Source organism: Camelus ferus, chromosome 29 (assembly GCF_009834535.1).
Source record: "Camelus ferus isolate YT-003-E chromosome 29, BCGSAC_Cfer_1.0, whole genome shotgun sequence".
NCBI classification, from domain to species: domain Eukaryota; kingdom Metazoa; phylum Chordata; class Mammalia; order Artiodactyla; family Camelidae; genus Camelus; species Camelus ferus.
The window spans coordinates 24205551-24212741 of record NC_045724.1 but is presented as its reverse complement, the minus strand read 5'-3'; the positions used below and the strand labels follow the sequence as shown (position 1 = coordinate 24212741).

General features: G+C 44.7%; 1 long non-coding RNA gene across 2 annotated transcripts; it reads right to left on the bottom strand.

Annotated features, from left to right (window-relative positions):
- Positions 1 to 1101: 1101 nt before the first annotated feature.
- On the bottom strand, positions 1102 to 5314 carry LOC116660481. 2 transcript variants are annotated; one of them, XR_004316032.1, is made up of 3 exons: positions 5029 to 5314; positions 3842 to 4052; positions 1102 to 3629 (listed from the first exon to the last, which is right to left on the bottom strand). It is a non-coding gene; the product is annotated as an uncharacterized LOC116660481 (long non-coding RNA). The 2 variants fall into 2 exon arrangements; XR_004316031.1 differs by having other exon boundaries at positions 1102 to 4052.
- Between the last annotated feature and the right edge of the window lie 1877 nt (positions 5315 to 7191).

Below are 7191 nucleotides of genomic sequence, written 5' to 3'. Positions count from 1 at the left end.
CAAAAAGCCAACAGGTACATGAAAAAATGCTCAACATCACTAGTCGTTAGGCAAATGCATATTTAAAACACGATATCACCTCATCCCTGTTAGAATGGCCATCACCAAAAACACAAGAGATAAATGCTGACATGGATGTGGAGAAAAGGGAAACTCATACACTGTCGGTGGGATTATAAATTGGTGCAGTCACCGTGGCAAACAGCATGGCGAATCCCCCCAAAAATTAAAAATAGAATTACTGCATGATGCAACAATTCCACTTCTGGAAATACAGCCAAATGAAATAAACACACTAACTAAAAAAGATATCTACACCCCATGTTCACAGCAGTATTATTTGCAATAGCCAAGATATGGAAACAACATGTGTCCAGCAACAGATGAATGGATAAGGAAGTTGTGATATGTACACACAATGGAATGTTATTTAGCCATAAAAAATGAGGAAATCTTATCATCTGTGACAATATGAAGGGACCTTGAAAGGATTATACGAAGTGAAATAAGTCAGAGAGAAACAGACAAACACTGTGTGATCTCGCTTGTATGTGAAATCTAAAAAAAACCCCAAACTCATAGAAAAAATGATTATACATATTGTTACCAGAGGAGGGAGGGGGAATTGGAGAGTGAAGGAAGATGGTCAAAGGGTGCAAACTTCCAGGTATAAGATAAATAAGCCCTGGGGATGTAAGGGGCAGTGTGAGCATGGCTAACACCGCTGTGTGGTATGCAGGAAAGTTGTTGAGAGAGTAGATCCTAAAGGTTCTCATCACAGGAATAAGTTTTCCCATTTTTTTCTTCTTTCTTTTCTTTTTATTGTGCCTATATGAGAAAATGGGTGTTCGTGGAATCTACTGTGGTCATCATTTCACAACATTTGTAAATCAAATCATCATGCTCATGCCTTAAACCTACCCAGTGATGGATGGCAACTGCTTCTCAATAAAACTGGAGGAATTTTTTTTTTTTTAAAAAGAACAATGTGTAGCACATAACCTTTTTGTAAATATAAATCTATCTCCACATCAACATCTTTAAAACAAAGTATCAACATTTAATATATTAATTTAAAATCTTAATATAAATAAGATCTTCTTTTTTCCATTTTTAAAACTTGTATCCTTTTTTATTGAAGTATAGTCATCTTACAGTGTTGTACAATTTCCAGTGTCCAGCATCATGTTTCAGTCATACATACACATACATCTATTCATTTTCATAATCTTTTTCATTATAGGTTACTACAAGATATTGAATATAGTCCCCTGTGCTCTACAATATAAATTTCTTGTTTATCTATTTTATATACAGTAGTTGGTATCTGCAAATCTCGAATCTTACTATAAAATAACAGGGGGCCGTGTGACTGAGACGGTTACCTTGCATCCAGTTACCTTGCATCCATCCCCCTGCTTTGCTCTTCGCGTTTAGAAAGCAGAGCTGAAACGGGCAGAAAGAACATAGTATTTGTTTGCCAAGGCACATCACCACCCAGCTAAATGCACACTTCTGTCTCTCCCTGGTTTCCCTGTATAGCCATTGGCCACATTCTGGCCCACGCAGTACAAACAACAAAGTTATGGCGTGGTAAGAGGGCTCCTTTTAAAATGGAACAGGTGGGCTCATTCTCTCCCCTGTTTTCATCCTACTGGTTGAAATACAGCTGGAATTGAGATGACATGGACAGAAGTGTCCCAACCCCCTGAATATTGTGGAGCCTTCAATGATTACCTTTCCAGCTCTCAGTGATTACTTCCCGATTAATTTTATGTGACAGAGAAAAACTTTTTCTACTCCTTTTAAGACAGGGTAATTCTGAAAGTTTGTAGGTGCTGTACAGTTGAGCCTTGAACAACATGGCTTTGACCTGCACAGGTGCACCTGCACAGGGACTGTTTTCCACTAAGTATGTAAAACAGAACAACCCCATCTGAGGTTGGTTGAATCCATGGATTCAGATACGGAGGGTCAACTGTAAAGTTATATGTGGATTTTCCACCACACAGAGTTGACGCCCCTAACCCCCACGTCGTTCAAGGGTCAGCTGTAGCTGTTAATGATGATGTCACACAGAGCCAAATACAATCTTGTGAGACACAAAAATACACCTGCTAAACTTTCAGAGTGGTTTCCCTAAAGAGCTATGTAGCAGGAGGGTGTACTGGGAGCCACAATTAATATGATAAGTAAAAGCACAAAGGAAGTTGTTTCATCTGTTCCCATGCTGGGGATTTATTTAACAAAATATGAGATGCGTGTGACCTGATTTTACAACAGTGGTGTTCAGAGAACTGCATTTTGATGTAAGAGCTTGATAAAGGTTATTGAATCTCACGTCTAGGGAATCATTTGAGTCTTAGTCATTAAGCCAAGGTTCCTTGTAAGTGATAACAGGGCACAGTGATGCAGGGCAAGGTCCCTGCCCTCAAGAATCTCAGGTGTCGGATGAAGACAGATGAGAAAGCAAGCACTTAGCAAACGGTGTGAAAATCTCATTGTAGAAGCACGTACGGAGATCTTTGGATGCTCAAAGGAGGGGCAATTGTCCTAGCTTTGGTGGGGCAAGAGAGGCTCCCCAGAGCCTAGAATGTGCTTTCTGAGAGATCGGAGGGATGAGAGAAGGAAAAATAAAATTAGAAGAGAAATGTGCAGGAATTGTTCAATTAGAATAGCACGTGTTCACCTTTGACGGGCCAGCAAGCAGACAGGGGGAAATTTCACTTACATAATCTCCACTAGAGGAGGACAGAGATTTAGCCCAAGACTTGGCCCGGGAGTAGCAAATCCCTACTCCAGGAGACAAAAGCGAAACTTGTATCTAGCATGGAAATATTGTTTCCTGATGTCAGTTCCTAAACCCATTCCAGACCGAGAAGCCGATCGTGGTATAGAATACAATTTCGGCAGTCACACACCGAAGAACCCGCATTTTCTCTCCTGCACTTGGACCTCAACACTCTGCTTTAATGCCCCTGTTCTGTGGTTCAGGGGTTCACAGAGCCTCAAAATGAACACAACTGGGATTTTGTGAGGATCATCTCTTTGGAACATCCGTAAGCATACTCGGACCAACGGAGAAGACCTTGTTGTTGGGAAAAGCCCTGAGTCCCCCCTCAAGTGGAAAACAAAAAACAACTACTCATTATTACTAAGGACCCAGTCTAATAAAAAGCGGTACTGCAGTATCCACGATCGCATTGCAGATCAGAGTCAGAGCAAAGAGCCACTCAGAGAAAGCGGGACAACACAATGGAAACGACAGCTTCCCTCCCGAATCCCCAATGAGGCAGGGGCTGTCAAACGCAGACCCGACAGGGGCCAGGCAGGCATCGCACACGCTGGAGAGCCAGGAATGAGGGAAACATCCCCTGTGGGAACGAACAACCCAGCCAAAGGAGCTGTCACTCACGAATCCCCAGCAGACAACGCCCGCGTAGAAATGCAGCCCAGCTTCCAGAGCTGATCTTTTAAGAGAAGCTGAAAAGGAGGGTTTCATGTGGATTCTCATACTTCTTTTACTACTGGTTCCAGGCTCAGGCAGACTGTGGACACCCCATTGGCAGTCTCCACAAGGAACAGCAGGAGCATTGCCTTGTAGCTCCATTGGCCATGAGAGGAGCAGGCTGGATATATAAAAGGTTAAGAGATTTCACTCAATATCTACTTGAAAATGAGAGGATCGATCAATTTGGTTAGACCTCGTCTATATGAATTACAAAGAAAAACAGGTGCTAATAATATTATCTGGAAGTCATTATCCTCATTAAACCTTACTTCCCATTCTCTCTAGGCTGCTTATGATTTTATCTAAAATTAGGCAAGTGGAGATCCATACTTGATGACTGCTTTCTAGTCTGTTCCTTGTGTTCCAGCCTCTCCTGCCTTCTTGGATGTGTTTCCCTCTCCTTTGCTCGATGTGAAGGGCTCACCCGCCAGCTTTCAGGGATTTTTCCAGAGGAACCTGTTCCGCAGGTAGCTAGAAATACAGTGTGTCCGTGAGGGAGGTGAGTTCAGGTTCTTCCTACGTCACCATCTTGAACTAGAGCCTGGAAAAAATGATTTTAAAGTAAAATAAATGTGGGGAATACTAGGGGAAAGTCACACAGGTTTCCTCATTACAGTCTTTACCATAAAAAAGTGTTGTTTGAAACTTCAGGAAAGGAATACATGATTCAGTGTTTCCCAGATTTGACTAAAGCATCCCGACACATGTACCTGTGTGTGCACACCATCCTCTGAGGGCATCTCTCGGGACTGGTGTTCCGACTGTGGGGGCAGAATGATGCCCTGCAACAATGCCTATGTCCTTATCTCCATGGCAAAAGGGACTTCGCAGCTGTGATCAGGTTAAGGACCTTAAGGATGGGGAGATCGTGTGGGGCTGTCTGGGTGGGTTCAACCAATTCACAAGAGCACCTGAAGCAGAAAGCTGCCTCAGCCGGGAAGCAGAAGAAGAGGACAGAGGGAAGCTAGAGAGATTCCAAGCAGGAGAAGGATTTGATGCTCTGTTGCTGGCTCTGAGATGTGGACGGTCATCTGGAAGAACCAGAGAAGCCTTTAGGAGCTAAGGGTGGCCGCAGCTGACCCCCAGCAAGGCAATGGGGGCTTCGGTCCTACACGGAAGAAATCGGATTCTGCCAACAAACCTGAATTAGCCTGGAAGCAGGCTCTTCCCCAGACCCTTCAGAAAGGAGCTCAGCCCTGCCCGCTGCTAACATCAGCCTGTGAAACTCTAAGCAGAGGATGCAGCTGGGATGCTGAGTCTGACTTCTGACATAACTGGGAGACACGAGACGCGATGTTTGAAAATACACCGTTTGTGGTAATTTGTTATGACAGCAATAAAAAACGACTTTCCCTGACCTCTCTTCACCGCCTGCTTCTCCTCGGCGCACGAGTCACACTGCCCTGCCCGTGACACCCTAGAGACATCCTAGTGTTCTCTCAAGCGTCCTGGGCTTGATCGCGATGCCCGGAATGCGCTTTCTTTCTGCTCCGTCCAAGGTGCGGCCTCTGGCTCACCTCCTGCCCCCCGCGCTCGTCAAGTCCCGACTGCTGCCTCGGTCGCGGCTCCGTCTCAGCATCGTCCACGCAGCGCCGCCCACCCCTCCCACGGGGAGCTGACGGTCCCCGTGAACTTGCCCCTCTCTCCCAGGGGCCTGGAGAGCAGGGGGTTAAACTAATTAACCGAGGAAGCCGTCAGCCTGAGGCGACGCTGAAGCTGCGGCAGCCAGTGTCAGTAGTCACAACCCCTAAGCCCGTCCAGGCCTCAGGGTCACAAAATCAAAGCCGAAGGACAGCCCTTCACGAGCAGCCACTGGGACCGGAGCTGCAGCCAGTCAGCAAGGTCTACACTCTGCTTCCGCCTTTTCTCTGCGAAGCGGCTCCCCAGCTCCCGCCCCGGGGTGGGGGTGGGGGGGCTCTAACCACTTCCTGTTTGGCGCTGCCTGACTCCAATCTACTGTTGCCCAAATAAACTCTTAAAATTTTGAATATGCCTCAGTTTATCTGTCAACAAAGGACACTCTTTTATTTATCGTTCCATCTCCAGCGTCAGTCTGGGATACAGCAGGTGATCAGTAAATGTATAGAACTGATGAATCCAAACAAAGAAAACTAGTTAACAGCTGACGTCACAGGACTGGACCCCAAAAGAGATGAAGGCTGGAAACAGCTCTGGGGTCCCCTGAAGTGCGTGGGCAGCACCCCCACCCAAGCACAGAGGACTGAACAGCAGCTTTGAAAACATATGAAGACTATGTTTCCAAAGTATTTTCAGTCCCTGCAATTCTGTTGCCCTAAGTGTCCCTTCTCATTAAATAAAAGGCATTCATTTCTTCAGGAGCGAGAACACAGCCTCGAACAAAGGGCCCCAACTTGCCTCTGAGTTTCTTATTAGACTCCTGTTTTGATCCCCCGTGAGGCCATAGACTTGAAATCCAGGCTCCGGAGAGAGAAAAAGGGATTTTCTAAATTCCAAAGGCTTTTCATATCAAGGGCAATGCTTTAAGTCTGAGCACACAGTTTTAGCATAAGCCACAGTGTGGCCAATAGAGACATTTTAGTGACTTATCTAATGTCTAAATCTAGCGATTTAAAAGAAGGGAAGTTTAACCCAGGGGTGAGTGATTTCTAAATCCATACTTTCTCCTGCTATAGTGTATTGGTCTCAAAAGAATTTACTGCTTTTGAAGATAGAGATTTCCCTATAATTGGCCGTATACAAATGAGGCATAGTGGCCGCCTAGCTTCGATGACCTAGAGCAGATCTGCACATAAACAGATGGCTCTTCGGGTGACTTTGCAAGCGAGGTCCCAACCTTGAGACGCTAGAATGCTGTGACGAGGTTGACTCCCTTATTTAAAAATTAGCTCCAAGTGTTATAACTGCCCCACGTTTATATTAAAACCTAATACTGAGCCACTTTGGATCATTCAATCATCCATTCAGCTAGTTGGGAAAACTTGACCAGGCACACGAATTGTTTGAAGTGAGTAGCAGTTTAGTCCAAAGCAAGAAATGGTCTGTGTTGTTACTCCTTCCTCAGCAGAGAAAATGAAATTTGGGCACGGAATATCACAGGCATTGGAATCCCATAGAGGCATTTAAATAATACATATAAGATAAAATTTGCATGGTGAAGCATCTATGATCAACGTGACAAAAGCAAGTTGAAAAGTACTTTGTAAGGTATGATTCTGTTTTTATTCAAACTTATTTCTCATTATATAGAATATCAGCAGAACACCTGGCAGTACATACACACATGCCTGCAACAAATACTCAGCTAAAATGTGGTTATTTTAGAAAAGTGGAGGTAGAGTAGCAAATGGAGAAAAAAAAATGTATATAGCCAAATTGTTGAGTTTTTAGCCTTAATTTTTGACACCTTAATTTTTTAAATAAAAATGCATGTCTTCAGATCATACAGCTAGCTGGCTTCTAGGAAAAGCGAGTCATGATAAATGTCTCCCGTATCTGAAGCTGCAGACCCACACAGGTATACATCTGTGGTCTCTCCCCAGGTCAACTCCAAGGTCAGTCAGACCTCTAATCCTTCTTGTCAAAGATCCTCCAAGTTTCACAGGGAGGGGATCCTTGTGATGCGTGGGCCGCATCTTTAGTCTTGGCTCCACAGGGCCCTGATTACACAAGAGCTCAGCAGACACCGGGCAGGCACTTGC